The 26091-nt window shown below is 40.2% G+C and overlaps 1 long non-coding RNA gene across 1 annotated transcript in view; it reads left to right on the top strand.

The window, feature by feature from the left end:
* Positions 1-22631, top strand: part of LOC141278469 (uncharacterized) — a 218951-nt gene extending 196320 nt beyond the window's left edge. Inside the window, exon 3 of the long non-coding RNA XR_012331226.1 lies at positions 22566-22631. This is a non-coding gene — a long non-coding RNA (uncharacterized lncRNA). The remainder of the gene's footprint in view (positions 1-22565) is intronic.
* The last annotated feature ends 3460 nt before the right edge of the window (positions 22632-26091 follow it).

The raw sequence follows: 26091 nt of genomic DNA, 5'->3' as shown, positions 1-26091 counted from the left end.
TGCAAGTCGCTTAGGAAGACTTAGTATACATTTTAGGTCTGATGGATGTAGAAATAGAAAGCATGTCCTGGATATCTGAAGATTTAACACTTGCCATTTTAGTTAGTCAGCCTAGGGTATGTAGTCATTTGCAATTTTTTTGAGGCACCAAATTTCGTCACATGATCTGTGCCTCTGGCTCGTGAAAGTGAATCATTTTTGTGTTTTTCTACTCACTATTTAATATAGTAACTCTTAAGAAGTAAAAATAAACTTTATTTATGTAACAATACCCAATGAACGAGAAACAGACATAGTGACAGGTGAAAAGGCAATAAATTTGTGGTGTGAAGACATGCACAGAAAATAATTTATGGAACATCCAGGATCATTCCATTTTCTCTAGTTAGGGATTATTAAGGACGTGGGGTATATCCTTCATAAATGTTGAGGGGCTCTCATACACATTTGACATTTTAGCACAGTGTAACTGTCAACCCAGGATAGAAGAGAATTGTTGCCACTGATTATATTATAATACATTGGAAAATCTTTCTGTGCTTGAAAAATATATTTAACTGTATATTGCCTGGAAATAGCACTGACAACAAACTATTATTTTGTGAGGGGCCAGAAAGTGTTTTGAATGCTCTGGCAAAATATTGGCCAATTTGACCATCGTAACTAGTCTAGGCTGGGAGTGGACTAGAATGACATTTTTGCTGTATTATTATCCAGTTCTTCTGGGGTGTGGGACTTTTCTCTTCTTTCACTCTCCCCCCAGCCCCCGTCTCTCCCTTTGCAGAGCTAGCCTCCCTGGATGTTGCTGTGTCATGGGAAGGGACACAGTCTTGCCTTTGGTGATTCAAAAGCTGAGCTAGGTTCATGGCCATCTGACCTGTGCAGTCACAAAGGGCCTCCCACTCAGAAGGCTCAATGCTTGGTTCACTCCTTTCCTGTTGCTATTTTTAAATTCTTAATAATTTTATCTTTGAACTTGTGTTTTCTATTATGTCCAGTGGGGCAATGGAGCATGAGCTTGAACAAAGGAAATACACACAATCTGAGTGTCACCATTCCTTTCTTCTGCATTCTCATATAGTATTGACAATGCCCAGTAAGCACAGAGTTTTGGTGGACTCACAGTGTGTGGAACTTCAGTTAGACTCAAACTCAGTATGGAACCTGCTTCTAATGCTGAAACAAAGCAGCGATGTTCTAAGAACATGAAAGCCCAAGGAATCTTCGAGATTCTTTCTTAACATCTGTTACTTCCTTGTATTAGTCACCCACTTATGCTGAAAATGATGACACAGAAGGAAAGGGAAAGACAGGGCAACCCATAGTCCAGTCTTCCCTTATTCATCAGTAAGCCAAAGGAAGAAAGTATTGGTAGAATGTGCACATATCAAGAAGTTAAATAAAAGCATTTAGTTAGTTTTGTGCAATGTTTCCAGTGTTATGATAACAAAATACGTATGCATGTATGAACTAAGAAAAATGAATTGTGTAATTTCAATGCATCTGCATTTGAATCTGCATTTGAGTTAAATGTCCTTTTATAAAACTCACACTGTATAATAAAAAGATGAATGGTAAAATTCATGCTAATAATTTAAATTTTTGATATTGTTCTCTACTTAGAAAGATATTAAATAGCAAGTAAAAAACACCATGACAAGTCGAGAGAAAGAAAGCACAGAGAAAAAGGAAAAAACTTTAAAAAATACCTTTAATGACACATTTTTCTTGCTTTTTAAGCAGGAGGCCCCACATTTTCATTTTGTAATGGGTCCTGCAAACATGCAGCTGGCTCTTGTCACTGGGTCTCTCTGCTGACAGCCACTGGGACTGCTGGAGCCTCTTACCTCCCCCACCTTCCCAGACCCTCTTCCCTACAGAGAAATCATCATAAAGAGGCTGAACCCATGTGAATGGGAGAGGGAGAGTTTAGTTCAATCAGGGAGTCCAGGTGTATCCAGTGCAGTGGTTTAAAAATTTCCAAACACTCTGCTATTTAGTAAGTAGTGCTACTAGTTACTACCCTGATGCTTTGCATGAAATTGCCGACACCTTGGAAACTGCTTAATGATACATAAAATTCTATTTTTTCTGTGTGGAATGCCACTGGGCAAGTGGGTATTACTTATAGATGTATAAATATTGTGCATATTAGCATGAGGAGTCACTTACAAGTCAGTAAGCTTTCTGAACTGTAGAAGAACAAAAGAGAAAAAAAATCACAGAGAAATGAATAATTTCATAGGATTTTGTTCAACGATTTCTTAACCTTGGTAAGGAGAACCATTTCTATAAAAGAGTGACTTTAATTTTATTTTGAAGGTAAAACAAAGGCAACATTAAATTAGTTTTCCATTTTACCATTTAGCCTTGAAAGAAAAAAAAAATTTGCTTTCATTTTAGAATCCTGAAAGCAACAACAGAAGATTTTTGAAATATGGCAAAGCTAGTTCTCATTGTTGCCTCTCTTTAATCCTTTTTTCCCACTTTGTTCTTTGGATCTGCTCCATTCTGATTTGCCTTTATTTATTTGTTTATTTATTTTTTCATGCAACAACCCTAGGAACATATTTGCAAAGCCATTTATAAGGACAAGTGCACCAGCACAATTATTACTTGTTAGCATTAGAGATCAAGGCGTGGCCTTTCACACCATGGGGCTTACCCTGTGGGACAAGTCTTAGGTTTCAGTTTCCAATTCCAGAAGCTAGAATCTTTTTGCTTTTGTTTGGTGTTATTCTCATTACCTTTGTGTGTCATCATATCAGTGTGTCCTATGGAAATGCATACATGGGGATTGGGGGGGGGGCAGTCTCAGAAAATTGGGTTGAATCTATTCTTGTAGCTTGTGATGGTAACGAATTAGTCTTATGGGGCCTACACTTCTCACTCACAAAGTGAAGAAAAATCCTGGCTTACGGAGTTGCTATAAAGGTTAGATGTGATGTCTTATGCAGAGCTGGGTTTCTGGCACATGTAAGCCCTCCATGACTTTTTTTCTTTTCCTTTTTCCTTCCATATAAAACTTTGCACTTGCTTAAAAGTCAACTGCTTTATTATTGTTTTAAAAAGTAAAGTTATTACTATACATAAAAATTTCAAAAATGTGAACCGGTATGTCCATAATGAAAAGTATAAGTCCACCTTCCACTCTGTTAGGCCTGTTCCCTAGGTAACCATAGAGCAACTTTCTGAAAATTCTCCTGATATATATAAGGATCTATTATTTATCTAGCTAGCTCCTCATTTTGTGTAATCAGAAATGAGGTCATGCTATATATGCTGATGTGCAATTTATTCTTAACATCTTTACATAGTAGCCTACAGTTCACAGTTCTATTCTTTTTAACTGCTCCACATGATCCCAGTTTGTGGATGTTCCACAATTTATTTATTTTTTTTTAATTTTTTTTTGCGGTACGCGGGCCTCTCACTGTTGTGACCTCTCCTGTTGCGGAGCACAGGCTCCGGACGCGCAGGCTCAGCGGCCATGGCGCACGGGCCTAGCCGCTCCACGGCATGTGGGATCTTCCCGGACTGGGGCACGAACCCGTGTGCCCTGAATCTGCAGGCAGACTCTCAACCACTGCGCCACCAGGGAAGCCCCACAATTTATTTTTAATTGACTCTTGGTTTGTTTCCAGTTTTTTGTGATCCCAAACAGTGAGTATCATTATACACATATCCTTAAATCCATCTGGGTAAGTACTCATGTGGGGTGCATTTCCAGAAGTATATTTGCTGAGTTGAAAGGCATATTAATGGTTACTTTGAATCTTTTCTGTGTTCTCCTCCAACTCCAGTTCCACCATTGATCTCCCTATCCCACACCTGTCCAAAGAGCTAATCTAAATCATCTACAATGATAAGTTTATGTAATAATAATAATGCCTTTCTATCATTTCTTAGAGTTTTGTGAAAAACAAATACTCTTGGTGAGAAGCCTGTTAAATAAAGTTTGGTGTAAATTAAATTGTAATAAGTCAGGATATGTAGTAATAAACTTTACTACTTATAATCAAGTAAAAGGCCTTGACCCTTTAGAAATTTGGGACTAAACCATCAGTGGAGGTTTTTGGGGAAGACTAGAGTGTTGTTCTAAAATCATTCCACATGTGTAGACATCTACTCTGTGAGTGCTAATCCTATAAACTACAAACCTTCTCTAGAGTCCTTTTCATTGAAACCATTCTGGGTCTTAAATATAAGGGCCAAACATAAAGTAACATGAATGAGGCCCTCCCACAGTGGGGCCTTCCATTACGTTATGCATCCCTGTCACAAAGGGAGACAGTCATGTTTTTCTCCAACTTGGTGAATTGTGAACTTCCCTAGGTGGTTTTAGAAGCTCAAATTACAAACAGCTTCCTAATTGCCTTTGAAAACCACCCTTCCTATGAGCGTTGTTGAGTTATTGCTGATTGAGTCTTATCCTTGGGTTTTACTGTGTCCTCGCTGACAAGTCCTGGATCCAAGGAAAATACAGAGAAGTGCTCTGAAAGCAAACCTGTTCCTACCCATAAGAAAATGCCATTGTTCCGTTGCTGCCGTAGACTCGGGAAAACAATGCATGCCTTTCATCCCTCTATTTCTCTAATAGTCCTCATTTTATCTGCCTTGTCCACAAATGGGTTCCACCATGCAGGAAGTGACATGGCACAGTGAGTTTAAGAATACTCTTTATTTTTGTTGAGTTGGGTAACATTAAGTGTCTAGCTCTATAACAAGAGAAAGTTTATGGTAACTCATGTCACAGTGAAGATGGCTCACTAATCCTCTGATTAGCTCATCTGGACAAATTTTGGCAGTTGAAGCAATGTCATAAATTTAAATCGCATGCCTTCAAGTCAAATTTTTCTGTAAGGAACTTCTTTTGAGTAATTATAAAATAAGTAGGTAGTCCCCTTCATAAATAAAAACATTTCCAAGGTCACATAGCTAGATCAACCTCAAATCCGTCAGAGTCCAAAATCTAAGTTATTCTATCACACTAGGTCATCTCTCAAATAAAAGGGGTGCCTAGTTCTATGTAAAGTTTTAATTTTGTAATACTTGAGCTCTGCCCCTAAAGCAAATATTTTCTTCACAGATCAGTGATCTTGGGGAAAGAGTCTTTTTTTTTTTTTTTACTTCTTGATAATATCTATAATTTATATTAAATTGCAATCTGTTTATTGATTATCACATCAGATGAAAATGGCTAGGAAGATTTTTACCAAACTTGAAGAATGTGTTTGGGCTTATCTGACTTGAATCACAGGCTATAGTATATACGAAATTTATTCATCTGGTTTAATTGGAACTAGGGCACCCAGGAAAAACCTATGTGGCTGCCAGCTGGCAGAGACAAGGTACAGAGGAAACACAGAGGACAAAGAAAACAGCAGGGGTCCTATAGGAGCTCCAATCCAGAAGTTACAAAGGAGCGCTCCCTCATGCAAGTGTGACTTGTCTGTTGAACGGCTTCTCACATGGAAGCTCTGTGTGTTGTGGTCTGGGGTGAGCTGCAGCTGGGATTTGTTTACTTAAGGATGGTTAGTGATTCTATAATATCTTGGATTAATAAAATAAACCTCAGTCTGGGTTCTCTCTAGTTGCAAAACTTGGCTTCCAGATCTCAGCATTTACTGGTCATTCTGATTCTTCGAATTATTAAGGGGTGTTAGACAGAAATGTACAGCAGGCATCGTGCCTGGCCACGCATCAGGGGTTTTCAGGATCAACAGCTAAGGTGAGTCTATGTCCCAAGCCAAGAAAGTCCCCGTTGAAATCTGTTGTTTGTGCTGAGTTACTGATGGTGCCCTATTTCCCTTTCAGAATTTTCTGGGTTTGCTCAATGAATTATAGGATTGCCCTAACTATAGCTAATATGACTTTGCAGAGCTTGGGTTGAGTTGTGAGAGGTTGTCGGGCCCTGGAGACCAGGCCTCCAGCTAGTGGGAGCTTTAACGGCCAACCTCGGACCTTGGCTCAGACCGCAGCCTCTCAGCGAGGAGCTGCCCACCAGGAGTGGAGCCGGAAGCCCCTCCTCACAGCACAACAGGCCGGTCAGACAGCAGGCCACTCTCGCCAGAACTGGCAGGCATTTTCCCCTCCTGAAGGCTCACACTTGCTTGGCCATGGCTGGTTCCTGCTAGGTCTGAGGTATTAGCCAACAGCGTGGATGGGCTCACCCTCTGGATGACATAGTATCCTCTTCATCCCATTACGCCTCTCAGACCCGCTGTTGCTGCTTCCTGTTCTACCTGCACACCCTCTTGCCATCTAAACCTTTCACATCACCCCCTCCTCTGTGCTGCTTCTTCTCCATCCGAGCCCCTGAGCTCCTGCCCTCAGGCTTACCTGTCCCTCAGTAAGATGGTCAGCCCACTGAGGGCAGACACCACTTATCAAAATGCTTTGGGTCCCCAGCACCTCAAATCTGAAAGATGCTCAGGAACTGTTTATTGATGACAATTTTTATTAACAAACTCTGTCCGCCACTTTCTGGCGCCAATGCCATTCTCCTCTTCCACCTGGTGTAAAATGCCTACAGAACAGCAGTCTTCATTTTGCCAAAAAAGCTTACATACTTTGTACATCTCTCCACCTCCTTGTATCTTAGTATAAAAATGAACTAACGTCACAAATTCTTAAAAAGTTTTAAAACACTCTGAAAGCTTCTGAAGAAAGAAGCTAATATGAAAACATAAATAATTAGAAAATTGTACTTGGTTAGACTGAAGACAGGGGCAGAGTTTTTAGGAAGGCCACTGACACAATGTATATATGTTACTTGGAAAGGGAAGGAGGACTGAGAACATAGTCTTCTCCATTTAACACTGCCAGGCTTTGTCTACCACCTTGGCTAATTGCCACCGTGGAGTGCCCTCGGAGTCTTGAGGGGATGGTACCCAGGATGAATACTTGCTTGTGAGTTTCTTGAGGCCAGGGTCTGACCGTTTATCATTTGTCTCTGCAATCACTGAAATGAGGCAAGTGTTTGATAATCTTTCCTTAAATACGATGGTGGCAAGAAAGACCCACAGCTTCAGGCACGGTCTGAGGATTTTACACAAGGGTGGAATAGGATTCTGAATGCAGGAGGAGCCGTTACAAAGGGTTTCTGAAGGTGCAGTCAATACTTTAGCTTGGGATTGGCCCCATGGCTTTCACATCCTGGAAGACCAGGGCCTGGCCGGAGACTAGTTCTTATTCAGAGCAATCCAAGATTCTTATTCAACTGTGGCACACAAATCCCGAGGGACCTGCCACTCACTGGCCTTATTCTCTATCCTACCCCAGTTTAAGAGATCTTGTTGAAGAAACACCAGGCTGCTCCCTACAGCATTGGACCGACTGTTTTTGTTGTTCCCTTTGTCCTGTCGCCTTTCCCACCTACAAAATACTTACTTCTCCGAGCCTCAGCCCAGGCACAGTGCAGAAGGCCCCTAAGAACAGCCCAACCTCATCTGTGCTCCTGTATCGATGTGGGCATAACTTATGTATTGGAACTGCATATTTGGTTGTTTTTTGTGTGTGTGTGTCTCCCATATAGTAAGCTCTGTAAGTCAAAAACCTTCTCATCTTCACCCTGGTGCCCCTGAAAGTCAGCAGAGTTCTTGGTATAATTTAGGAGCTCAATTAAAGTTTGTTGAACTGAACTGAGCCTTGTCTACAGACAGGTGAACATCACCATGTATTAAAACTGCATGGACGAAGTATTAAATATTACTGTAAATTCAGTGCTTTCTATCTTATCTTCTTTAACAAGCTAGAGGCTAAAGTTAGACAGTTCCTTGCTAGTGTATTTATTTGTAATAAGATTGAGGATTTTCAGGGAAAGAGAAGGGAAGTCGACCTATGAGTTTGTTTCCCCCATCCCAGATCATCTTCTATAATGATGATACCTCAGAGCCGAGATCAGAGATAATTGTGCCTGTCTTAGAAACCCCCAGGTTATTTTTAAGTAAAACAAAATGGGATGATTAGAAAAGATTATGTTTAGAAATATAATTATTTCCTAACTTCTGAGCACATGCCTTGAGAGTGCTTCTATGAATACATGCACTGACAAATATTCCATTAAAGGATAGACTTGCTTACAGCAAAAACATTTCAGTGCAACAGGGTTATCCACTCGACATTTTCTTACAGTACATTGTAATTATAGAGTGTAATTTTAAAAATTCTGATTAGGGAGAAAGAAGTGTGAATTGTAATTATTTCTGAAAGCTTATATATTAAAAATGTCCAATTTAAGGTAAAGTGGACCAAAGTTAGGATGTCTAAACTGAAGAATCTTAGTGGTATCTTCTTGAGAAAGAGATTGATAAGATATAATTAATAAAAAGTTTGAAAATAAATATTGCCTTTTATCACCTCACTGAAGTATAGCCAAATATACTTTATATCTGCACAGTTGATCAGCCTTTGGCTAACTACTCTTATGTGAGACACCTCAGGCCATATTCCAGAAATTTAACATAGACAACTCACCTTTCATGAGAATAACTAGACAGGGCAGATACCAGTTATGCAGAGACTTTGCAATGATGATTGGTTGTCACTTACCCATCATTCCAAAGGGGTATCTTTCCAACAATTAGGTCACCACCCAAGCTCTGTTACTGTTAGAAGGTCAAGATCTCAAAGTAAAAACTTTCAATACTGTGGAGGAGCTCCAGAGAACTGTCCACTATACCTCTGAATTCAGACGTACCTCTGAATAGGTCAGCTGTGTTCAAGGATTCTGGAATAAAGAACATGGACTGGAAAAGTTCCCGCACAGTCTTGCTCTTAAGTTGTCTTATGTGGGCTGACAGAATTGAAAGGATATAAAAAGATCTCAGTTCATTCAATAAGTATTTTTCTGAGGGTCCATGAACACTGTGCAAGACACGAAAAGACACTGCATGGTTCCTGCCCTAAAGTAACTAGGGACTAATTTAGAACATGTGATTTAAGTGCAAACAACATTTCAAGAACAGCAAATGAAATCCGTTTTCAAGAAGTGTCGAGGGAGATCAGGGAAGTATCAAGCAACAGGGTTTTGGAGTAGTGAAAAGTGTCAGTCTCCCTGCCTACCTGGGGCTGGTTTCCAGGTCGCAAATGTTGCAAATGTAGATTGCAGGATTCACTTGTACTCTGTGGTCTTGATGAAGCCCTGATTTCCGAGAAAAATATCTGTCCTCTGCTGATAAGTTTGACTGAATGATGCCAAGTGGAACTTGTGGTTCCATTTTGATCCAGGGACTCCTTGCCTTGAAATGGTAAGACCTAGGTTTTCAAAAAAAGTGTTTGTAGACCTTGCACTGTTCTTCCAAAAATAGACAAATGGAAGGGCCACCAAGTATGTAGTATGGGAGAATTAAGTTGAGAAAATGCATTTGAAGATGAGATTTTTAAATCACCAAGTTTGAGAGAGAACTGTGAAGCAGCTCTGATTTCAGATGTTTCCAGTAATGTGCCACATAGGAAAACAAGCCTGAGATTCACAGGGATCGACCTCTGGCGAAATTCCTGGATCAACTTAATTTCTGATGAGGCAAAGAAAATTCAGAAATTCTCTTCACTTTGACACTTCTAATTAGATGTATTCTAAAACAAAGGCATAGATTCAAATGTACAAGGGTTTTCTAACACTTAAATCTTTTTCTTACTTTTATTTGTATAATTTATTTGGCAAATATTTAAATGCCTATCTTTTAAAAATTAGGTATCTTTACCACATTTTCCAGTGTGCCAAGTTGCAGCTTACATGCATAAAGGAACTTCAGGGTGTGGTGGAAATCTGTCCCTTTTGCCTCCCAGCATCCATTCCCCCTTTGTAAAATCATATTACTGCTCTCTGAGGAGTTGTCTTGCCCTCACTGCATGTGGTTCCATGGGGCTACTAGTCAAAGGACATTGTCCCCTCCTCCCCAGGCCAAAGTGGTGAGAAACTGGTCCAGGCCTGGCCCATCTGTGTATCCGCTGAGCCGGCCACATTGAATGCTCTACTAGAATCCTTCACTAGGATTTTATAGATAACTTATAGGCAAAGAAGCTCACTCTTTTCTCCTGGGGTCATTAGGGTGTGCTGTAATCCTGAGGCTGTCTTGCCTCCCTGGCTCTAGTTGTACAGGACGCTTATCAGCTGCAGGAAAGAATGAGACCAATAATCAAGAGAAAGAGAAAAGAAAAAAACCAGAGACCAGAGATGAAGAAAAAAGAGAGTGAGTGTGAGCATGTGCACATATGAGGGAAAATGAGCTGATGACACTTTTTAAGTCCGTTTCAGACTCTGGGCCCTGCTCCATCCCTGAATTTCTCAACCATATGAACCAAATATTTGCTTAAGCTAGCTTGAGTTGGATCTCTTTTCATCAATAGCAGAAAGAATCCAGTGTTATACATAAGGTTAAAACTTTATATTTTTAATCCCATCCCTACTAAAAAGGCAGTAGAAACTATCCATCCATTTGTACATTCATTTGTCCATTCATCCATCCATCCATCTATGCAGTGAACATCTAGTGGGAACTTGTTGTGTTCCAGGCTCTCTGCACAGCACTTTGGATACAAAAATGACTGAGACATGATCTCAATCCTCAAGGAGTTTCCAACCTTAGAGAGAGAGATGGATATGTGAATGAATCATTCATGATAAAGTGAGAGGTTTAAAAATACTGATATGAGTAGCCACACATAGCTCTGTGGAATCCATTACCTCTGCCTGGGAAGTTAGAGAAAGTTGCGCAATAAAGTAATAAGCAGGGATGAATAGACAAAGAATGGTTTGAAGAAGAAGCTAGAATGTGTGAATAAATGTATAATACCTTGAAAGTTCCTGGTACTTCTGGGGACTGGTGAGATGGTCACTGTGGCAGAAGGTGAGTATAGAAGAGGAATTGGTGGGATATGCGGCTGGAGAGCTGGGTTATGGTGGAACTGTGAAGGGTTTGATATGTGAGGCTAAGAACTTTGGATAATCCTAAAGTCAGCAATGAATAGCAACAGGCTTTTTCCCCTTTGCATGTTGTCTTGTCTTGTTTTGGGCAAGGGAGGACATTTTCAGCTTATTTTTCAAGAACCTAACTGTGTTGTCTGTGTGGAGGATGAACCAAAGCTGAGTAGAGTGGCTTAGAGTGGATTAGTCCAAGCTAAAGGGTGTGAGGGTCAGGGGCAGTGCTGTCTTCAAGGGACATCTAGGAGATTGATGGGAGTGGTGCTTACCAAGGCAGTAGACAGAGCAGGGCTTGACCATAAAATCTGTAACTTGAATTTCCAGGTGGAAATTAAAGACATCAGTCAACTTCAGGATTATAAGGAAAAGAGTGGGTATGGGGGAGAAGATAGCAGGTCCTGTTTTGGAAATATTAACTTGTGGGATGTGGAAGAGGTGATGTTTAATAGGCAGCTGCTAATGTGGGTATAGAACTTATAGAGTATCATTTTCAGGAAGTCTTGAAAATGTAGAGGGTAAAGGCCCCAGTAAGATGGATGAGATCTTTCACAGGAGAGCTTTAAGACTGAAGAGAGTAGTGCATCGAGGATGAGACCTCCTTGGGAAACATCAATATTTAAAGAGTAGGAAGAAGAGGAGGAGCCAGTGTTATAGAGAAAGGAAATGGGAAAACCCAATACATAAGAAGGGCTCCTCTTATATTTTTGAATAAATGAATGGATGAACAAATAAGAACAGGAGGACTATAGAAATTAGGAGAGGAAAGAATTTTGAAAGCAGGGATGCAATGCAATGGTACATAAATGGAAGATAAAATTACAAATGATTAAGACTGATCTGTTCCCATTGCAGTGTTTCCTGAATATGTATTTTTTTTTTTTTAGCTGTTAAGTCTAATGGCTCTACAGCCTGTAGCATTAGACCTTAATATTTGCCCAAGTGGAGAAAAACAAATACCGTATGCTAACACATATATATGGAATCTAAAAAAAAAAAAAAATGATCATGAGGAACCTAGGGGCAATACGAGAATAAAGACACAGACCTACTAGAGAATGGACTTGAGGATATGGGGAGGGGGAAGGGTAAGCTGGGACAAAGTGAGAGAGTGGCATGGACATATATACACTACCAAACGTAAGGTAGATAGCTAGTGGGAAGCAGCCGCATAGCACAGGGAGATCAGCTCTGTGCTTTGTGACCACCTAGGGGGTGGAATAGGGAGGGTGGGAGGGAGGGAGACGCAAGAGGGAAGAGATATGGGAACATGTGTATATGTATAGCTGATTCACTTTGTTATAAAGCAGAAAATAGCACACCATTGTAAAGCAATTATACTCCAATAAAGATGTTTAAAAAAAATTTTGCCCAAGTGGAAAAAGTCAGAATATACCGAGGATATTCAAGGAAAGAGCCCATCACTAGGAGTATGATGCTTTTGCATTGAGGAGCAGCCTCACTGTGCTACTGGGGGCTCCTGGCACTATAGCCATTTTCTCATTGACATTCATGCCAGAAGCTTCCACTGAGTCAATGTATGGAGGAGAGCACTAAGGCAAGCCTTAATGTTAGTGCCCAGAAGGGGTTGCCATGGCACACTCAAACCACCTTTTGAAGAAGTGGGTGTTTCCTTACTGGATGTCAGTCTTCTTGATTCTGAGAATCTTCTTCTCTGTTCATTGGAGGAATAGCTGACATTTTCTTCATGCTCATGGCTGTAAATTGGAGACAACTGGGGAAAAAAGTTTCATAGAAAAAGAAGAAAAAATCTTTTTGCAGCATCTTTTAGAAACTGTGACAATTGCATCTTGATAATTATTCATTTAGTTTCAGAGGTTTCAGGAGTTCAAACAGAGGGAGCATGATTCATAAAATTTAAATAGTAGCAGGTAAAGTCAGATCTGTGACGGGGGGCAGGAGGCTGCCAGGGTGCAATTAGAGATTTCTGGATCACAGGGCAGAGAAGGTGCAACTAATTAAAATGGCTGCAGCTTCAGGCCGTGGCCTTACTCAGAAGGCTTTAAAATGTTCTTGAAATTTCAGTTAGCACATTTAAATGATTAGCTCAGGTGGTGCTCCAATTTGCTCAAGTAAAAGTTGTCAGTAGGTCACAAACTGTGGATGCTGGGCACAAAAACCTAGAAAAACATTCACCGTATGACTCACATAGGCAGAACAGAAAATGACCTGATAGGTCTTTTCCAAATAATAATTAACACACATAGAACCTACCAGGTGCCCTCCACTGTTACAAGTGCTTTAGTTATTCATTGAATTCTTACAACAACTCTATGAGTTAGGTTTCATTATTATCCTCATTTTGCAAGAGAAGACATTAAAGTACAGGGAGTTAGGAACTTAACCAAGGCCATACAGCTGGTAAATGGCATGACCAGGGACTCAAACCCAGGTTCTCTAGCTCCAGAGTCTGAATCCCCAGAAGCTTGGGAATGGTATGCATTATTTTCTGGTTTAAAAGTATCATGTAGGACAAAGTGCTTTGTAAAAACTAAAAACTCCATCACAATAGAAAGAAAAAAATGTGGAGAAGAAGACAAGGGGAGTTGGAGAAAAAATATTAAGAAAGAAGAAGTAGAAGAGGAAGAGGTAAGAGAGAAAGAAAAGGAGGGAGAGAAAATGGATGGAAATAAAAAAGATAAGAGGGAGAAGCCTTCTGTGTACTGGCAACATCAAGGTTAACTGGCTCCACGCTTATTGTCCAGTTGGATGCCAATGGCGAATGTCCAACACATGCCTTCACTCCAGCCAGGATGACACGATGACCCCCAAGTCATTACTTGTTCCTTCTAATTCCTGCTGTCCTGAATGTGTTCTCCTCCCCTCTCTCAGATTCCTTCCACACATGCTGACCTTCTCCATCCTTCAAAACCACTTCAAGTCTAGATCAGCCGGCAAACCTTTGCTGACTATTCCAGCTTTTAGTGAGTTTTAGACTGTTTAGAGAATCACAGAATTTTAGAATTTGACCACCGTTAGGCACGCTCTGGTTCAAATTGCTCATTTTACAAAAGAGGGAAACTGAGGCCCATGGGAGATAAATAGTTTTCCCAGGGTCACCCACCAGCTGTGACAGTGCTGGAAGCCACTCCAGGTCTCCTTCCACAACATATTACGGCCCTGAATCTATCAGCTGATTGCATGTGTCTCCTCCCTCTAACCGGAATGTTACACTCACGGATCAGGACCCGGTCTTCCTTGCCTTTGTGTTGTCTGCTTCACATAGCACAATGTTGCACATAGTAGGTGCTCAACAAATGATTGACTGATTAAGAACTAATGAATGTTCTCTTTGGACAGCAAAAAAACTGCTTAGAAATAGTAAAGAAAGTTAAAAAGAGACCATAAGCTCTGCTCTAATGCAGAATATTTTCTGTAGCACTTACCTAAGACCAATTACAACTCATACATATTAGAGATTGTCTTCAATTTTTAAAAATAAATGTGCCTTTTAATAATAATCTAAGCCAATGCATCCTCATTAGCCCTTTTTGTATTCTGTTATGCAAACGGAATACTTGTTTCTTTCTCAGGGCAGTAGGAAACTTATCTAGTGACAAAATATATGAATTTGCCTTTCTTAAGTTTCTCCACAAATGGTAAATAGAGCAAAGGAGCATCTTAAACCGTGCCAACAAAGACCTCATTAAGTACTTGCTGGCAACTGATCGAGATTAATGTGTGGGTATATTCATTGGACAAAGTGCATGGAAGGCTCTTACTTAATAAAGATAACAAATTACAAGGAAATAAATTGGTTCATTACTTTTAATTGGAGCATCCCCAATTGACCACATTATCAGGGTCAAATAGGACAACAGATATGAACCTTGGGCGAATATCACTTTATACTACACATGTATCAATTATCCCTGTAGTAGTATTAAGAACCGGTAATAATGACACTCTTAAAAGCAGTACTGATAGTACTAATAGTGTTGTGAAACCAGAAATCACAAGAAGAGGCAGGAGAATGAGTGGCAGACCACACAGACATGTAGTGATAAGAGAAAGTCCTCTAGTTCTAATGGAAACACATATGCTGAAAGCTTTCCAAAAGGAAGGTAAAAAGGAAAACAGGAGAAACCAACAGCTATTAAGTTACTATTCCGTGCTGTGCTCTTCACTGTATCACAAACATGGCCTTGTTTAACCCTCACCAACCACCCTGCAGTAGGTACTTTCAGCCCTATTTTCTAAGTGAAGATACTGAGATTTCGAGAGGTGAAATCGTCTATGGGTGTAAATGGTGAGTCTGGCTTCAAACCCAGTTCTGTATGACTTCAGATATCATGGCGGACACTGTTGGTGTCCCACTCGACATCCACTGCCACTCTTCTTTGTTCATAGGACAAAGGTATGGAGCAACTTTGTGTATCCATAGCAACTGGCCTTCTTACTAGCCCCACACTGTAAATCTTGACTTGTCTAGTGACCTCTTGCCAGGGACTGATTTACAGTTTACAGTGACTCACCCTTGGTCAATGGAACATGAGGACCTGTCTGCTCTGGAGGCTTCTGGGAATATTCTTCTTGCTCTTAAAAATTGACCCACAGAAGAGAGCCACCCTTTGGCCTTTGGATATTGTTGTCATTTGCAGTCAAGAGGGATATAATTGACCTGCTGACATGAAGAGGGAGGAAAGATGGAAAGTACCTGGGTCTATGATTGTGCATTTGAATTGCTGAGTTCACTGACCTAAGATGACCCTAGCTCCAGCCTTCTTGTTATGTGAACTCATACATTTTCCTTTTTGCATAAGCTACTTTTAGTTTTGCAGGCCAAAACATCTTTCCAGATACAAATTCCATGTCCTTTCAACAAAACTGAGATTGAATTAGAAATGGAAAAAAACACTGCTGCCTAAGACAGATTTTAGGCAAGTTGAAATTGTCCAAAGCACGTGAGGAAACAAGGCTCTCAAAGAAAATAGCAGAGGACAGTTGGACAGGAAAGTATGTTTACAGTGCCTGTGTGGGCCAAAGGCTTAATACCAACTGCAGGTTTCACCTCTAATGACACCTTTCTTCTGAGAAGCTTAAGGGACTTAGGGCAGAGGGAGCCCTTTGTTTGGGGTAGCTTCTGATGAATGTATTCTCTTTGGTCCTTTAGTTCTCTTCACAGAATGTAGCATCCTTTTGGAATGGGTCCAACCTTGCAGAAAGGAGTAAAAATTGGCCAAGCCGGAAACATGTCTTACCATCCCTTCTTGTCTGCACATTCCATGGTCTGTGTGCATTGCCCAGATTATAGAGGAAATTAAATTACCATTGTTTAGAATTGGTTCCTTGAAAACCGGTCTTATGGGCCTTGATACTTGGCAAGACTGGTCCAGGTTATTGCAGCTCTTTTAAGTAAGGTGGGTACTCCGGGCACTGCTGTGGAAGAGCTCTTAGCATGCTCACAGCAAAAAATTAGAAACATCAGAGTTGCCGTATCTTATAGATCCTTGTGGTTGTAAACCAGAGCAGAATATCTGGGAAGTAAGAGCATATATACATATAAACACATTTATATATAAACAAAGCAAGACCAGCTGCAAAAAAAAATCAGTGCGTGCAATGTGGAATTAATGAGAAAGAATAGAAATGATACAGCCATTTAGACTTGGGTGCAATTCCTGACTGGCCATTGTGTAACGCTGTGACCTTTGGCCATTTATCCAGACCTTCTCACTTTCAGTTTCCTCCTCTGTTTGTTGGCAGTAACAATACCAAGGTCATAGGAGGGATCTAAGGTTTGGAGATGTCATTAACTTACTTCCTGAACATTTATACAGGACTCACTGCTCTGTCACGTGGATTATCTCAGTTAATTCTCATAACCTTATGAGGTAGATATTTTCTTCCTTTGCCCATTTTTTCAGATGTGGAAACTGAGGCCTAGAAAAGGACTAATAATTTTCTGACAGTCACACAGCTAGTGAGTTGGAGAGAGGAGTTGAATGCGGGGTGGCTGACTCCATTCATCCAGGCGATGATCAGGCACTGCGGATACCGAGCCTAACGTCCTCCCAGCCCAGGCTCTCCACCCAGCCTGAGGAGCTCTTCTATTCTGAGGCTCACCACCTGCCTCACTTGTAGGATTTCTGAGCACTGACCCATTCCAGTCATCACCCACTCGCTTGTTCCTGCCAGAATTTTTTCCTTTTCATAATTTGGGCCCAAACTAAAGTTAATAGTATCGGGTAAACTTTTACATCCAAATTTCAGCCTCCTTTGATTTGAAAGGGGTTTCTTCTTTCTGGTGAGATCATCTGTTGTTTTAAGGGCTAATGTCGAGGTCTCTAAGAGAAGAAGCCATTGAGACAAAGGCCTCTGCCCAAAGCAAAACTGTCCAATTAGAGGGCATCCATGTGCTGGGATGGGCGTGCCTTGTTTTGCCCTCGGGGTGGCCCACACACCCTCCCTGCCACTTCGCAGACTCAGCCCATCTTGTTCCTTTCCCTCCTGCCTGCCTCTGTCAGCAGTGCGTGGCTGTCGGGGAAAAAGCCCATTGCTGTTTGCTACCACCACTCACCCACCCCCATCCCACCCCAAACCTTGATACATTCCAATCAGCAGCCTTTGTGGCTGGCCCTTTGAGCCAGATGAGCCTGAGGAAAGCCAGAAGTAAGATGACTTGCTCCATTCAGCTCAGTGATGCAACAGGAAACAAGAAAGTACTACTTAGAGCAGCCGGCTACATGCAGGTGCTTGGCTATCTCCTTCCCTAGGCGATTGTGAACAGGATGGGACGTCTTGGCCCGGAATGACCTGTGGAGAGTCTGCACGGAGACAAGAACAAGGTCTGGGTGGTATTTAGACATCCCTTTTCGTTGTGTGTAGGGCTAGGTTTAAGAGGATTGACCCCAGGGAATTCCTTCCCTCCAGCTTACCTTATGAGCTGTCCTAGTCGGCCACAAATCACTCGGGGTGAAGATTCCCACACTGAAGGCTAATCATGCCTTCATCAGAATTTATATGATTTGCTGGTTCTGCAGAATCCTCTTTCTGACCGACCACACATTTACAATGTACTGTTCCTGGACACTGTCTGCATGCCCTGAGCTGTGTCAAGCATTATTAACATCTACAAGCTTTGCTCAAGATTGATGTTTTCGATCATCTGGGTGGTTTTCCCTTTCACTTCACTCCATCTGAATTGATATTTTTTACTTCGGTCTTTCATCCTCTCTCCCCCTCCCTCCTTCCCTCCCCCTCCCTCCCCTCATCCCCCTCCCTCCCCCTCCCTCCCCCTCCCTCCCTCCATCCCCCTCCCTCCCTTCCTTCCTTCCTTCCTTCCCTCCTTCCTTCCTTCCTGTCTTGCATTTTATTCTACTCATGCAACTGTTACTAGTTTTCACTGCTGTCACACTTGGTATTTAAAGATAACCTGACATCAGAATAGGGTTTCTTAGGGCCCTGGGCATGACTGTGGGTCCTGGTTTCCTATGACGACACATTCCCATGTCAGCTACGGAATAGGGGACTCCAGGTGCTCCAGGTAAGGTTAATTTCTGGGTAAATGGATACAACCCAGGGAGTCCCAGAAATTGTGACCCACAGCCCAGGGTGGGTCACACTGTACGACCCAGTTTAATATTGCTTTCTCTGGGAAGCCTTCTCTAAATCTGAAGTCCACATTCCAGGCTGGCTTAAAAAAAAAATCCCGCCTCTGCCCTCCCATGGTACCTTTTGTATTGCTGTTAGACTTACTTGTTTCTCCACATACAGTGAGATCCTTGGGGGTAGAGACTGGGTATCAAACATCTCTGTATCTCAAGTGCCTAGCACATTGTCCAGCAAATTAATAAGTACCCAATAAAATGTTTGTTGACTCAATAAATGAATGAGGTAGACCTGTGAATTCTCTTTGGAAAACACTGGTTCAAATTGACTTCACTTTCTTCTCTTTGGGAAGAAATGCCCAGGCTGTATCAATACATAATTGATAAAAATGATGGACAAAAATCACATTACAAAAATAAATGATATAGAATTAATTAATTTAAAATACCTCAAGGTACTTCATTCAGAAACTGTTAAAGGAAGGGATACATGCCCAATAGACAATCAGACAAGAAATAACAGGGGTTTTTTTGGTTTGGTTTTAGCAAAGGTCATTGGATAGATGTCTCTGTGTCACTTGCTATGGATCTCAATTTCTGGGTTGTTTGGGTGACCAGGTATGTTATAAGTGATGCCCTAAGTGCTATAAAGTTATAAAGGTGAAGAAGAGGAAATTTAAGGCATAGCCAAAGGAACCTCTGAAAATGAAATTTAAAGATATGCTTAAAGGTCTGCATGTAAAGGTATGCTTAAACTATGTTCCCAGACTGTCTTATCTCCTTACAAATCCTGCCTCCTGTCCTGTGTGCTTCCCTTTCTTGGAGTCAGTTGTCATCTTCACCTTTTCAGTCCCTGCACACGTTCGTAATCTCTGCCTCCTTCTAGCTCTCAGCTTTGCCTGGCCTCTTCCATAATCTCTTTTGCAAAAGATATCTCTGGAGGAGTTAACGGTAGCGATGCCTCTTACAGGTCAACCAGCACATGCCCTGAGTGTCTTTACACATATACCTGTCTCTAACAAGCAGCCAGACATAAGTGGTTTTCTCAGCTTAATGGATGATTTGTTGCCCTTGCCCTAAGAACAATCCTAGAATTTGCTGCAGGAAAATTCATAGGCTACTTTTAGGAGCTTTGTAATGGATTGCTACCGGTTGCCAGCATCTTAGCTTGGTTTCCTTGAGAGGAAACAATCATGCCTTAGACGTCCAAGCAAAATTTGCTTTCTGATGCCAAGCTGGCAAAAAACATGGTCCCAGGTATTGATCTGTGAAAGGGAAAAGGCATCAGGATGAAAGTTTCTAATTTATTACATCTCTCAAAAATAAATAGTTGACAAATTAATGGGTTTTTTTTTTTTCCCCCAGAGTACTTGCTTGAGCTGAACTCACCTTTGCCAGTCACTCAGCTCTCTGGAAGTTAACAAAAAGGTTTTAAGATAGAAACTGAACTATTTAGCCTTCATTAATCATTCATACTGTTCAAACACATCATCCAGTAACTGAAGAGGGGTTAATGTAGCTAAGCTTGAGGCTGTTGTCAAAAGTAGGTTTAACTTTCTATGAACTCACTGGACACAAAGAATGCTGCCTGCTTACTATTCCAAATGTCACCAGCTAGGAGCAAACGGATGACTACTAATGGTAATTAAATACCTCTGAAGCCATTTGTACCGATAACAAAGAGTTACTGTCAGAACTTGAATGAGGTCCATCTGCCCATTTTAAAAGAATGTTAACATTATATAAGTGATAAAGCAGACAGCAACAGCTAAATAAATAGACAAACAAATAAGTTTGGTGATAACATTTCTCTAGATGAACACTTGATTTCTTTGGTCTTTTCTTTGGAAACAAGAGATTAATGAAAATATTCTGTAGACTTTAGTTGTTTCAGTCCCACTTTGGCCCATGAAGTAATTAGAAGGAGGTTTTTAGTAAAGGTCCTCCATCTATATTTTCAAAGCTGTGGAAAAAGATGTTGATATTCTATTTAATGTTTTTTTCTTTCTGCCTTGCACACGTCCTGGATTCAGTTTCTACTATTGACTATTTTATTTCATGCTCTCATCTCCTTAAGTGAAGGGGGAAGAAAAGAGTGTGGGTTTCTCGGCTTTCTGTCTTCAGAGCATAGAACCCCACAGTTGCTACTTCTTGCACAGATGCACAGACAGCCCAGGGTTTTTCTTTGGTGGGCTCATCTATTCTATTGCCCCTGAGGCCCCTGCAACGGGCTGTCTGACTTCTGCTGGATGTCCACTGTAGTTTTCTCTGCATCTTCATCTTTTTCTACTGTGATGAGACAAAATATGAAAAGATATTGCATGAAAGAACCAAAGGGTGAAGGGTATCAAAATGCTTTTGAAATGCACCTAAAGTCCTAGAGCAGCCAGAATAAAAGTGTACAGAGGGTTCTGAGAGGAAGCTAATGCATTCATCAAGCCTTTGGGAAAGTAGTTTCTTGTAAAGCTATGGACTTGATTAAATCAGTCAAAGGGTCTTTAATAGCTCTCTTTTGCCAGAAGGTAGAAGTACTTGTATATCTGGTGGCTCAGTTCTAGTGAGAAGAGAAAGTGGCAGGTGAAGAAGAAGAATAGCAAGGGCCTTAGTGGCAATTGTGTAGTGTGGGGAAATGAGTAGCGAGAACTGAGACATTTATCTCTGCCCTTACATAATGCTTAAAGCAGTGCTGGAGAAGGAATAACAAAACAACATCTTGGAGACACAGAGATCAAAGCTAAGAAAAAAAAAATGGATGTGTAAAATGTAAACCGGCAGCCTGTATGAATTAGGTCTTTTTATGTTCCAAATAACAGAAAACTTAAACTGTTTAAAACGAGAGAATTTATTGACTTAACGGAACTGGGAAGACTGGAGGTAGGGCAGGCTTCAAGACTGGTTTGATCTAGCTCAGAAATGCCCTGAAGAACACCATCTCTTTGCTCTGCCGTTTGTTCATGGTGTCGGTTTTGTCTTAAGTTTGATTTCACACATGGTTGCAAGATGGCTGCCAACAGCTGCTGGGACTGCAATCTTTCTCATAAATGTCCGGAAAGAGAGAGAGAGGTAGAGGCTCTTTCTCCCAACCAAACAAAAGTCCTGGATTTCACTCTGATAAGATCAGTTTAGGTTATGTTTGTGATGGGAATGGGCTCAAACTGGGTTGCAATCCAGTGCTCACATCAAGAACTGGGGGAAAGAGATCAACGATGCTCAAACTGTAAAATGGTGGTGGTGGGGAGAAGAGCAGTGGAACAGACGTGACCCGCAGCTCACAGTGTTTTCTGTGACTCAAGTTTATCAATTCTGCATGGTTCCCGAGAAACGAGACATTCCATCAAGTACATGTTTTCCCTCTTTCCTTAATAGAGTTATCTTAGAAGAATTTACAATATTTCTCAAAGTGTAGTTCATGGACCAAAATGATAAGGGTTGATTAAATGAATATTCCTGGGCCCTTCCCAAGACCTGATTCATAATCTCTGTGAGTGGAAGCTGGGAATTTGCATTTTTAGTAAGCTTCCTGGGTGGTTTTTATGCCCATTAAAATATGGAAATTTCATAGAAACTTGCTCAAAGATAAAGGTATCAGGAGACTCTCTTCTTGCTTTAGGAAGGTTTGATAAAGTTTCTTACAGTATCTTCACCAACTGTCTTCAACAAAAAGAGCCATCAATAATTCCACCCTAGTAACATCTCATGTTAACATGGACCTTATTTTATCTTAGTAAAATGTTAAAATCTTTTATTACATCTATCTACACAGTGTTTTATATATTTTATGGGGAGGCGGAATACGTCTAGCTCTTTGGCATCATGCAGGCAAAAAAATAATGCATTTCATTATTCTCTTGTTAAGGGAATTAAACACATGCACTTAAACTTCATCTTAACTTCCTTTTGGATCCAGTGATGGGTATTGCTTCTAAATATTATAAACTTATAAATAAGTTTATAATCAACTTATAAATCTCTCATCAACTTATAAATATTGATGAGAGATGGTTCTCTACTATATTTGGAAAAAGGGCAAGTAACTCCTAATTTTACTTGGTTTCTTTTTTATCATGTAGAAATTCATTTTCTCCTGAGAAAGACGAAAACAAGAACGAGGATTTGTCCTCTGGCTGACCAATGATAAAATTTTTTTTCACAAAATGGGTTGATTTTGATTAATTTTTCCTTATATACTGAGATAGATAAATAATGTTATCTTTATTATCATCCTATATTATCCACTGGTAACAGTGAATCTCAAAGCATGAAGAACCTGAATGAGTTTTCCAATGGATTGGTATCATAGGGACAAAACTTCTAATGAATCATGTGCACATATTTTAAACTTATTTGTTCATTCAAAAATATTGTTGTGTATCTAGTATATACTAGGCTGTTGTGCTAAATGTTGAGGATATAGTCATCAGTAAAACGTATGTGGCACCTTCTCTCGTGGAGTTCATAGTCTAATACTGTGCTATTCAATATGGTAGCCGCTAGTCACATAAGACTATTTATATTTAAATTCAAATGAAAGGAAATTAGAATTTAGTTATTCAGTTGTTTTAGTCACATTTCAAATGCTTAACAGCCATATGTGGCTAGTGGCTATTGTGTGAGACAGCACAGAAATTGAATATTTTCATTGGACAACACTGGTGGTAGAATCAAACAGATTTCACTTCAAATCGTGGTTCCAACACTTAGTAGTTGTATGATCTTGGAAAAGTTACTTAATCTCTCTGAGCCTCAGTTTACTGATTTCTAAAATAGGGATATAATAGCTATGCACAGCATTATAGTGAAGATTACATGAGATAATGTTGGGATAAAAATTAAATGAGATAAAGACTTTTAGGTGAGTAATTAGCATATGGTAAACACTCAGTAATTCTGGACTATCATCATCATCTTGAGCACTGAAAATTCTGTTGATCATAGAAGCATTTTATGCTATTCAGCAGATGCTGGATGGATGGGAGAAGATGGATCTTGGCTGTGGTGTCCTTGTCACCCAGACTCCATTCTAGAGTTCTCCAGTGAAGTGCTTTTAGATTTCTTGTGCTTGTTTACTTGAACTATGAACTGCATGGGGTCACAAATCACCCTTTCAATACATTAGACTGCTTTTAAATATAAGAGAGTTTTGAGAACCACCCAACTCTTTCTTCTAATGTTAAACAACAAACCAAGGGACATAATGACATTGTGGCTTTTAAAAAATGATATTGTAGTAAGTGGGCACAGCTAATGGGGTGAATTTATTAACATTATCTTAGGGAGAGTTACCTGCTAGTGCAGAGTAACAAACAGTTTTTATCTCCAAGGCCAGTTGCAACTGATTTGTAATAGGTTCCTATAGAGCTATTGAGAAGTATTATAAGGCCTATCAAAACAGAGCAAGGAAAAACTCTGTGATCAATTAGTGATGTCTGCCAAGGGCACTGGAGTTAGGAAGGGTTGGCATTACATATTTATCAACCTTTTTTAAAGGCCAAGTTGATTACAGAAACAAGTAGGTTTCTTGTTTTTGGTTGCTATTGCTAATTGCAGCCATCTTCAGTAGATTCAAGTTTATCTGTCTGATGTTTAAAATTACCTCAGGCCTATTTTCTCTAGGGTATAAAATCCTGCACTACTTGAAGGCAGGGAGCAGGGACAGTGTTTTACATTTCACAGTCCATTAGTTCAGGTGACAACTCTTGAGATATGCAATTTATGCTATTACTTAGCTCCCAAATTAGTGAGAGGTGGGAGGAAATAATAAAAGACGTAAAAATCTTTCTAAAGTACGATTATGCTGTGTCACTCCCTACTCAGGAGCCCACAGTGGTTCCCTGTTGCTAATGAGCATCTCTTTTTAACTTTGGAGATATTCTATGAGCCAGCTGCACATCCTATGTTTCTAGACTTATTTTTTACAACTCACCAACAGCAGCAGTCCACGCCAGAGCATCCCAAAGCTACACAGTGCCCAGTTTATTTTTCGTGATAATAGTTCCATATTTGTTGGTTTGATCTTCCCAAACGGATTATTTGCATTTAAAAAATAGGGTTACATCGTACATGTCTTATAAACTTCCCAATGCATTGACTGCAATGAAAAGTAGGCACTAAATGATAAGACCGCTGAGGATAGGGGCCTTCTTAACAGTCACTGGACTCAATAAATATTTGTTGATCTTGTTTCTTGATTGCAGTATTTCAATAAATATTTGATTGATTCCCTGATTGAAAAGAGAAACTGAAGTATTCCTGTTATTTTTCTGTTATAAATTCATTGTAGCAGGTATTCTGTCTGTTTGTGTAAAGGGAATAACATGATGTTGTCTACAACAGGGATTGATTGACATTGAAAAAAAAAAAAAACCCACATCATTCTTCTAACAGTTTCCCTGAGGCAGCTTTTTGGGAGAGACCTGAGTATCTGAGTAATTTCTGAAGGGTGATTTATGGTATATATGGCTAATGAGAACAGGGCAAATCTGGATCGATATCTCTAGGTATATCTTACAGCTATAAGTTATGGTTAATAATCACAAACTAAAAATTCCAAACCCTTAATATGTTAAGAGATTTGATTCATAAACACTTTTACCCCAATCTTGAAAAATTATATTACCTCAATACGTTGTAAAGCAGCAAAACAATTATTAAAAAATTGGATTCTTTTTGCAATTATTTTGGACTATGGATTAAAATTGTATTAGAGTCACTTACAACCCCCAAAGTTATTTATTTTCTTTTGTTCCAACTAAAACCATGAATGATTTAAAGGGGAAAGATTGAGAAAGGGTGGGCATGTATGAAGCTAAAGTGATATTGGTTTTATTAGTAAAACATGTTTACATAGGAATTGTTAAATATAAAAGAAAACAGCTTTGTTTAGCAACAAATAGGCAGGTGTAGAACTATAATTTTATAATATTATTGATGATTGTGGGGAAATTTTACTCTTAGTACTGTATTTAAATCACAGAAGTATTGTAAACTAATTTGAATTCTGTAAATGTGAAAGTATGTGACATTCCTTCCCTCTCTCCTTCTCTTTCTCTCTCTCTCCCCCGACCCCCTGCCCTGCCACCATCTCCCCCTTACTCCTGAATTCATCTGATCATATTAGATCTACCTCCTTACTCAAAATAAGAGCTTTACAAGAAGATTCCAATATGAAATTAAATCCTGGCATACAAGTACACAGATAACCTTTTTTGATGAAGGAAGGTTTGTTTTGGGGCCCTCCCCAGTAGGCTCATATCTGAATACTAGAATGAGGCTGTATATCAATATTCCTAAGTAGGAGGAACACTGTGGCTCTGGTCTTATTCAACTACTTAACAACACCCAGTGCACAGGACTCTCTCTCCCTTCCACGCCTTTGTACATGTCATGCCTTATTGCTATAACAGAAGCACTCTTTCCTGCCTGTCTCACCTCGGTAAGTTCTATTTATCCATGAGGTCCTGATTAGCCCCCATACACCCCAACACCTCCCCCTAGCACACCACACACCCCCACACACACACCCGTACCTTTGGCCAGGTCAGGGACCCTTTCTCTCTCAGTGTGCTCACAGCACTCTGAACTTGCCTCTTTCATAGC

This window comes from Tursiops truncatus, chromosome 4, assembly GCF_011762595.2.
Source record: "Tursiops truncatus isolate mTurTru1 chromosome 4, mTurTru1.mat.Y, whole genome shotgun sequence".
Taxonomy (NCBI): domain Eukaryota; kingdom Metazoa; phylum Chordata; class Mammalia; order Artiodactyla; family Delphinidae; genus Tursiops; species Tursiops truncatus.
Note: the sequence above shows the minus strand (reverse complement) of the source record. Positions and strands in the feature narration are given on the sequence as shown.